Below are 10,053 nucleotides of genomic sequence, written 5' to 3' on the forward strand. Positions count from 1 at the left end.
ACAAACATTTGGAGGAAAGGTGCAAAGAAGGCAGAGCCAGACTCTTTTCAGTGGTGTTCAATAACAGGACAGGAGAGGGTACAGACTAAAATACATAAGGTGCCATATGAACATCAGGAAACACTTTTTTCATTATAAGGGTGACTGAGCACTGGTATGATTTGCCCAGAGAGGTTGTAAAGAATCCTGCATTAGAGATATTCAAAAGTCATGTAGATTTAGGCCTGGGCAACCTGCCCTAGGTGACCCTGCTTGACCAGGAAGGTTGGACATCCTGAGGTCTCTTCCAACCTACACTGTTCTATATTCTGTGAAAATATTTCAATAAGAATATTCTTCCCATTTTCTTGGTAAAAAGACAGCTATCACACGGCACTATAAATGAAAGGCACATTCTCCTGTACTTAATATACCTACTTTAACATTTGTAGAATAGCAATACAATGTATGTAAACAAATCTTTAAACAGTCCTTTTAAGAAAAACAGTATAACAAGCATCAATACGGCAATTTTAGTCTCAATATCTCAGCTTTGTTATACACTTTGTCATTCTTAGCAACAATTTGTTAAGAAGGGTATTGTATCTTCCTTTAGTTTAAAATGTGTACAATCTGTTATCCAAACAGCTCTCAAAATCTGCTTTAATACCTGTAAAACTAATTCACAAGTGCTAAAACACATCTGAGTTTGAAGACATGCAGCAGTAGAAGTATTTATATCACTAAAAATTGTAAGAGAAGATAAAAATATTGAAACCTTTAGTATCTTGTGTACAGAAACAACCCCCAGCCAACAGAGCTTTCCAACTTACTAACACCTAGAAATGGAAAACCAATGTTCTGACCAGAGACATAGTATATATGTAACTACATTTGTACTGAAATTAATAAACCAAACTATAAAATAAAAACCACACACATAAAAACAGCTTTTAGTTATAAAAATCAGTCAAGGAAAGTACCTTTTTTAGAAAAAACAGGTATCCATTTCATTATAAAAAGCAAAGGAAAAATCCGATTTTTATACTTGAGACCTTTTAGATTGCAAGAACTGAAACTTTTATGTTGTAGAGTTATTTTTTGTTTAAATCAGATTATTTAAAGACATTCAGAAAAGAGAACGTTTCACTGTTTCCACTGTGTTTACTATACTCAAACTACAGAATTTAGAACAGAAAATGGCTCTGGGAATAAAAATACTTAGCAAAAGTAACATCCTTTACAAGCCACTATTTATATTACTACAAATAAACCCACTGTTTTCTTTCTAAAGCAAAGCTTATCATAGCAGTGTCATTCACACTGTTAGAATGAAAAGTTTATTCAGCACTTTCACCATAAAATGTTTTCTGTTTGCCACAGCACAATAGAGATGTGATGTGGACTAAACACAAAAATCTTCATCCATAGGATTATTATATCTCATCAGGAAGACACTGTCGATTTGCAATTAGTGTATAAGAAACAATCAATATTTTCATATACTCTACATCCTCATGTAGCAAAAGTTGTTCCTCCTCCATCTATAAAATGTCTTGTTAAATCAATATATTTTTAAGTGAGTAAGTACAAAGAGTAAGGTGAAATGGGACACTGACAAAGGGAAAACAAATACATCAGTCTCTCGTAAAGTTTCTGACATGGAAGGATTTTCATCATAGTGGGAGCTCAATCACTGAAAATATTTAAAACCACTATGGTTTTCTATTTTTTTAATAAAGTTTCTACTTTGCCCTGATTGTACAAAGTAAAGTCACAAAATGAAATACACGTAAATTAAGTAATAAAACTGGTAAAAATCTGACATTATAATGGCTTTGCATTTAATATGTAATCATCATTAAACTGCTCCCCAAATGGAAGACTTTCCATTTCACTATACCACTAATGCAAAGGTATTTTATGGTTTTGTACAGTTTTAAAGTATACACACTGGAAATTCATGGTAAGTTAGTTCCATTATCTTACTTCAATCTGCCTAATTCAATTATAACAAATTGTAAACACTACGATTCATTACTTCACCTCCCCCTCTCCATCTTTGTTACAGATTCAAAGGAGGGGTTGTTTGATTCCCCCAAGTAATTTCAATCTTAAGACTTGAAAATAATATCTCTCATGAAAATTCTGAAGAACTCAGAAGATACAAAGTGTATGACATCACTGCAGGAAGAATCTCTGACCATCTACAGATGAACTGTAGGACCTTGTCTCTACAGACTTCTATATTTCCAAATGCAGTTATAAAGAAAATAAGGTGTAGCATCTTGTACTTATTCACCCACCTCCCCCCTTAAACACAACGCCTAAAGCCCAAACTTACCCTTAGGAAAAAAAGGTGCAAAGCAAGATGGTTATTATCCTGCTGTGATCTTCCTGCAGTGATGTCACACATTTAAACAGTGCCCTTCAGTAAGTCCTTCCCTGAGGGATCTGAAAACAAAAAGTAAGCATCATTAAAAGTTTCAATTTTATGAAAGCAGAAGCGGCAATCAGAGAGGGTACATTTCACCTATGCATGAGGATCATTTTCCTCATTTTAAAGCCATAAACAAAACTCAAGAGCTCAAGCTGGTCTTCCTCTAGGTTTAGAGGGTTTAAATCCTGCAAGCACAGCTAATAATACTTGAGAGAGAGAGAAGACAGTTCTTAAGCAACTGAGATTTAAAGTTCAACTTGGTATTTTAACAATACCTAAGTTGCAGAAGCCTCTTCTGAAAAAAATTCATATAGTTTCTCAGATAACAGACAAAATGTGAGATATAAAAATCACTAATCACTTGTAGAATTTGGAATTCTAAACTATCTAGAACATGGTTTTCTAAGATGAAGTTGGCACAGTAAGTACAAAATAAATGAAATTAATCTACGTCTGATTACAGGTACATGTATTTTACTACTAGAAAAAAGTACTATCTATGTCAAAACACTTTTACCTGTACTACAGCATTTCTACATCAAAAGGCCTCATAAACTGTGACAAATTAGAAATTGAAAGTATAATCATACTCAAAGATTTTGAATTCTCAACTCGGGTACAAATTATTAGTATAACTTTGTTAACTGTTGATTTTACTGCAGGGATGGTACTATGAAGTAACCAAAAACGGAACTCTCTTCCATTGCTCTTCCCTTTGCATACACAAAAAGCCTAGACCTTGCCAGGCCAGTGATGCACACATTATGATGCAGAAAAGGACAGGAACTTGGGGCACTTGCAGTGGATCACTACGTAAGCCATTTTAAGCTAAGCAAAGGTATCATTTTTAAGCAAGATGCAGCACCATGCTATCTATGTGCTAAGCATTACATCAAAATGGTACAGGAGAGTTTTTTCTTGTTTTGCCATTTACAATTATATTATTAGAAATTCCACCTTGCTGGAAAAGTCTAAACTTTAGCAAACTCTCTTTTGGACAAAAAAGGTTTGCCAATACCAATAAACAATATACCTATACCACCATAACGCTGCAACTAACAGCAAAATAGTAACTCATCTTGTGGTATCAAACAACACTAAAATCAATAGGCACAGGTCATCAGTCCTGCATTAAGCCTAGCCAAGCTCCAGTGCTAAATTCTATCACTTGAAAGAGAAGACAGGAGATAAGTGCTGCTCCCTGCCCTTACCTCCTAGCTGTGACACTCCTTTATGTCCACAGCTAGAGGAGCAGAGCAGACAGCTGCTCACAAGGAAACAGACTATGGGACTCTGAAGAACCCAGGATGTGGAAGAGCAGACAGAGGGAGAGAAATGTATCTGTGGCTTGGGGAAGGCTGCCACTAGAGAAAGATCAAAGACAGGCCTCCACAAGATCAGTCAGAAGCATTAAGAGGCCAGAGAAAGTCCTATTTTTCAAATAGTGTTTCCCGAAGTCTTCTGAGCTGAATTCTAAACATTGAAATAGAATGCCATATTAATAGCAAGTAAAAAATACTGGAACAATTAATCACCTATCATTATTTAGTAATTGTGGCTGCACAGGAACTTGTAGACGGGCCCATAGTCAAGAAAATCACCTACAGATAAACATTCTGAATATTTCTCAACACCTTCCAAATTTGCTTTTTGAATCTAAAAATGTTTTAGACCTAACATGGCTGAAGTCAATGTGCTGTCTGAAAGAGTCTACATAATTGCTTATGACCATCAGCTATTTAAGCAACTGCCAACAGGGAAAATAAAGAGTGTTTTCTCCGAGTCCTTTACTCACTCTGTAGTGTTGTCTAGACACAAAAGTTCATGGATCAGTATTTTCCAGGGTTAGTTTTAATTACCACAGTCTTGCCATAGAGTCTGTAAATTACCTGGCCAAGTAAAGAAAGGCACACATGAATAAAAGGGCCATCACAGCCTAGTCTGCTTTGCAAGGTATAAAAATACACCAACGGAAAGTTACTGCGACCTCTGCAGCAGTTCACAAAGTAAATTCAAACACAATAGGTATCACTGAAATGGTTTGGAGGTTGAGTCTGAAAGCACTGTGCATTCATAATATCAAGGACCATGACTCCAAGTTTTTATACCAAGTCATTCCGCACTTCTTACTTTTTGAGAATCAAAACTTGGCATTGGAAAATATTTAGTACAGTACCCAAATTCCCTATCAGCCCATCAGTAACTACAGCTCTATCCAAAACATAACAGAATAACAATTAAACTGTTTTCCCTTCGAGAACCAGTTAAAGAAAAATATATTGATAAACCTTAATGTAATGTTGTCATTTCTCATTCAGTATTTACCAAGAGTTATCTTTTTCACTCAAACAAGCATAAGAAATTCTCCCTTCAAATGAAAATCCTTTGTAGAAATGAAACCAGATAGAGAGTATACCAATGTCACCCTATCAACAATTTCAAATCATATAAGTCTGCTGAGGTCCTAACCACTTAATGTGTCCCTTGCTCTTTAGTCACATGCCAATACTCTTGCCTTCACAAGTGCTGGTAACCTTAATTAAGTAACAGTACTTGAAATCTTATTTATAAATAAAGGTAAATGCAACACTCTCTGGTAAAATTAGCTAAGTATCAGCCAACACAAGGAAAAAATTATCCAGATTGCTTATCAGAAAGTAAGCTCAATAAAGCAACAAGACAGTAAAGGACAATATCTTGAAATGCCTTCAGTAGTGATACTGTGACTGAAAAGGAATACAATTTAAGTGGTATTAAGTGGATTAATCAGGCTAGGTAAATGAAGGATGAGAATGGATTACTCCAACCACTGTTGATTTCAGATGTGGTTAGTATGATAACAACTACTATCCCTAAGGGAGTTCTGTAGCCTAGATAATTCTTTGCATACAAAAGCAAAGTAATCAACTTATTAAAAAAAAAAAAAAGAGGGAAAAAACCCCCAACTGTCCAACTTCATATTATAAAGCAAAACAGGGAAATTGTGTTTAAAAAAAAGAAGTTCAAAGCTCCTAGTTCCTACTAAGTTCACTAAATGTCTTCTATCAATAACAATACACTGAAGACCACCAGTGTATTACCTAAAATTAAATCAGGGCCTAAACATTATTTCTAAAATCAAAACAAAATATGAATCTCGCAAGCCAGAGGCATCTATTATCATTGTTCATTGTTGCTCTCCACAAAAAAACAAACAAAAAAAACCCAACAAAAACTCAAATAAACAAAAAAAAAACAAACACCACCCCACACAAACAAAAAAAAAACACCAATCTACATAAGTGAGATCAGGGTACAATAAACAGGTAAACTGAAAAGGTTCGAATTACCAGCACTACAGTATTCTGAATTCAGGCCTCTCAAGTTACTTATCTTCAGATTTCTGAATATCTGAAAGCACTCAATATAGGTTCAAAGCCTGTATTTTAACAGGAAAGGAAACAGTGCAAGTTTACAGGAAAAATAAACTCTTAATTCCTTTTGCAAAGGATAAGCTCTTACCAAAGATATGCGTAGTGCTCAGAGAAGTTTCATGCGTAGTGCTCAGAGAAGTTTCTCACGGTAAGACTACCTGATCAGGTGTATTTACAGAGTTACTCAGGAAGAACACAAAAGAACTAATGGAGTAATTTTACAAAGCCAATTCATCAAAGAACTTCTAGAAGAAAGAAGAAGAAGCAATGAGAAAGGAGGGATCCACGTAAGGACAGAAAAGGAGCTAAAATGCTTTTTCTGGGGAAAAAAACAATGAAAATTTACATCATGGTAACAGCAACTTCAACTAATTTCACTGATCCACATATCTGGATCATTTCACATTATTTGCTTCATGAGTAACTGCAGTACAGAAGCCAGGACTCAACATCATGGAGTTCTAAGACTTAATTCAAACAGTAGTTTGCTGTTTGACCTTGTACAAGCCATATGTGTCATTTCTACCTTCGTAAAATGACAACACTGGTTATCCACTTTTTAAAATTATGAAATGAGCAAGGGAAAAGGTATATGTAAGCAGCAAATAATACTCTGCATGATAATTAGCCAACTTAAATAAATTAATGCCAAAATACAACAATATACACATTTCCAAAAAATTGTGCATGTGGGTATTGGTTTTGCTTTTTGAAGTGAACATTCTTCTGGCATGTTTGTATGTCAACTGATGAAGAGTTGCAAAACTGTGTGGGAATTCTAACTCAAAAAAACAACTCTTATTTACCACAAAATGTAGTGTGCAGAACCAGCCACAGATTAATTACTTTGGTTTCCAATAGGTGTTAAGTGACTAGAAAAACACAGTTAGCATGCAAATTCAAAGTAATTTCATGATGATTGTTTCAGATTTTCCTAGGAGAAATTTTCAACTTGCTTTTCTTTAAATATTTCACTGAAACTGTAAATATAAGGAAGTGATGAGGGGGTTCAAATAATAATCTGTAAAATGTAATAGTCTTCCAGCTAACTTACGCTGACCGCTAGGCTAAAAATTCTCAGAGTAAAAAAGAAAAAACAACAAATAAATGAAGTGATTAAGGAGTGATTACGAGTTGTGTGTGCCCATTAGGAAAGAAATAACACAGACGCGGGGAGGGTGGATGCTGGCATTGCTAGGACACCATTCCCAGTGTAACCGGGACCTCTCCCAAGGAAGCCGTCAGCCAGACCCCGAGCTGCGGAGCCCCGGCACAGGCGGCAGCGCGGGGCGGCCCCGGGCCGGGAGCGCCGCGCGGACAAAGCCCCCTAGCGGCGCGAGCCCGCGGCAGGCCCCTCTGGACAGCATTCCTTCCTTATCACCGAGCAGGAATGCACCACCGGCTTCACTCGCACGGCTACGTCATGGCCAGAAATGTGCCTGTTTTCAGCCTGCTCGCCGACGTCACCGTGCCAGCAGAACTTAGCGACGGATATTTGGCTTCACAAACTTCCATTCTCTCAGGGAAGGTCAGAGGGTGTCACCCCCAAAGAATGCCTGATGCATGGAATCCTAGGAACACACCATGTAGTAGTCTACTAAACGTAGGGGAGTGTTCTGAAGTTTTATACAAAATATTCCTGAAGGATGCCAGTACATGGGATTTATCTTGTGTCAAGAAAGTACTTTTGGAAGCCTTAAGATATCATCAACATCCTTTTAATATCTTTATTAAACAGAATGGAATTATTTTTGCACCATCTACTCAAATAACAAGTCCCAACAGGGAAAGTTACACAGAACAATCTATTATTATGATCAGTGCTTTTCTTTTCTACAAAGTCTGCACATGGAAAAAACACCTACGGCTTTAGGAAAGCATATTTTATCTTTAGCTTGAAAAACATGTGCAGCATTTGATTCTGTTAGTGCTAAATATAGCATTTTAAAAGAATTAAGTCTGAGCCTAAAGTATTTAATTGGATTGTGTTACACATGCAACACCTTAGCTAAAGTAAAGTCCAATACCAGGGAGTGGTAGGCATCTGGCTGCAATTATTTACCATTTTACAACAATGGCAGTTGCTTTAGATAGGGATACTTTAAAAAAAAAAAAAAAGAGAAAAGAAAAGCATGCTACTTCAGTTCTGTATGTTACGAGCTTAAAAGCAACTTATACTAAAATAAGCTAGTGATAATGTAACAAATGCTTAAACAATTTTGATACTTTAACACTACAGACTTTTTTTAAAAACTGCCATATTTGCATCATACTTCCTAAGCTCTAGCAACACTGAGTTTTAGTAGAGTACCATAGAATTTTAAGAATTTTAATACTTCTTAAAAATAATTTTCAAAGCAGCACAAAAATGAAAATAAACCCTCATAAAAATGTACCTGGATGAATATTTGTAATATCCTTGCTTTAGATATGTACTATAAGTAAGTATGGGTTTTATTAGAAGGCAGTTAACTCTGGTCAGTGATATCACTGCTGAAAACGACTGTCATGCCAAAGAACCTTCAGAAGGTAAGACAGCACAGATGAAAAAAAAAAAGCACCTATTAATTCTTCATTCATTTATAGAATAAGTATACAGGCATCAGTGCTGCAACTGGCTTCAATGCACAGGTTTAAAATGGACGTCCAATTGACCAGCAAATGCTGTTCTCTCTTTACTGCTTTTACTCTGCAGTGTAGAGTTTTCAAATTTCTGTCAAGAATCTTTATTAAGAAAAAAAATCCTCCAGTTATCTGCATGACAGTAAAGAATACACACATACCCCCACAGGCCTATTTTGGTCTAGATTAAAAACGTTTCCCTCCTACTTATTAAGGAAATATTCCACGTTGATATGAAAAGCAATACAGGAGGGCAAAAGAGGGGGGTACATAGGGGTGGGGTGTATTATGGGGAGAAGGTGACAAGTATGTCTTCCTTTTATAACTATATAGTCCTGCTTCTATTTCTAATTAAAACAGTGGTTTATATTCCTTATGTCCTATATTTACAACACCACGGCATTATATCTGTATGTCTCTGGTGATTCCCTTGGGTGGAGAGAGTCTAAAGGTTATGCTGGTTTAAGGGATTCAAAATGCTTGCAAGCTGCACCACTGCAACTGACTACCCTATTCCAAAGCCTTAAAATCCACCTGGTGGAAAAACAGAAATGCACACATCATTAGGAGAGTGAAGTTTTGTGAAATTTAATATCGAGCAATATTTGAAGGTGAAAGGAAGGAGGAGACGAATGGACAAGTGTTCAAATTTAGTAAAGGAGGGAAAGAACAGAAAAGGTGCGAATGAGCAGGGGATAATGAGAATGAAAAGAAGTACAGAGAAAGGAAAAAAGGGGGGGGGAGGTAGTGAGAATGGAAGAAAGGAGGAAGCTGAACGAGTAGGGAGAAGAAGGGAATGAGGAAGGAAGGAGAGAGGAGCAGGGAAGCTCCCCTTCCTGCCTTCCTCCCTCCCTGGAGAGCCGTGACCAGCTGGCAGCCTCGTACAGCAGGCTCAGACCCTCCCATTGCTCAGGCCTTCATCACCTGTCTGGGACCAGGCGCTCCGCTCCCTGCCCCTCCTGCCTCCCCTGCGGGCCGGCGGTGCCGGGGGGGCCGTGCGGGGGCGCGGGGCCGGTCCCGCTCCGCACGCGGCCCCAGCCCCGCGCTGGGCAGGCAGCGCCCGCCGCGGCTCGGGGGCTGCGGCCGCTCCTCCCCCCGCTCCCCTCCGCCTGCCGGCCCCGCCGCCCCGCTCCGGGCCGGGCCGGGCCGGCTCCCACGGGACCGCATTCCTGCCCTCACCTCGCGCCGTCGGGATCCGGCTCCTCGGCGGCGGCGGGAGCGGCAGCATTCCCGGGACGCTCTCTCCACGCCGGCGCCCCCGGCGGCTTCTCCTCCCCGCGGGGCTCTCTCCGCTCTCCGGCCCGCAGCTCCCGAGCGCTCCCGGCCGCCGCAGCCCCGTCCCGTCTCTCCGCTGCCTCCCCGGCGCTCTCGGCTCAGTAATGGCGGCCGCCGAGCCTCCCCGGCTCTCGCTTCGCTGACGGAGTCTCTCTCTCCCCCTAACTTTACCTCAGCAGCTTCCCTCCCCTCCCCCCTCCCTCCCGCCGCCGCGGCTCAGCGCGCGCCCGCCCGGCCAGCTGCGCGTGCGCGGGGAAGCGCCTCTTCCTGCTGCCGCTGGATTCCCTGGGAAGCCTGGGAGAGCGCGCGCGGCCAGTCGCCAGC

At 39.5% G+C, this 10,053-nt stretch overlaps 1 protein-coding gene across 3 annotated transcripts in view; it reads right to left on the reverse strand.

Moving 5' to 3' along the window:
* Nucleotides 1-9,778, reverse strand: part of ARHGAP5 (Rho GTPase activating protein 5) — a 46,666-nt gene extending 36,888 nt beyond the window's left edge. For 2 of the 3 annotated variants that reach the window (XR_007907546.1, XM_051806246.1), the window contains exons 1-2: nt 9,634-9,778; nt 2,324-2,433 (exon numbers count right to left, since the gene is read on the reverse strand). The gene's annotated coding sequence lies outside the window, so the exon portion shown is untranslated. The remainder of the gene's footprint in view (nt 1-2,323; nt 2,434-9,633) is intronic. The other variant, XM_051806248.1, reaches the window with a different exon arrangement.
* Between the last annotated feature and the right edge of the window lie 275 nt (nt 9,779-10,053).

This window comes from Manacus candei, unplaced genomic scaffold (assembly GCF_025592945.1).
Source record: "Manacus candei isolate 608988 ecotype Guabito, Panama unplaced genomic scaffold, ASM2559294v1 h1tg000067l, whole genome shotgun sequence".
In the NCBI taxonomy this organism is placed as follows: Eukaryota; Metazoa; Chordata; class Aves; order Passeriformes; family Pipridae; genus Manacus; species Manacus candei.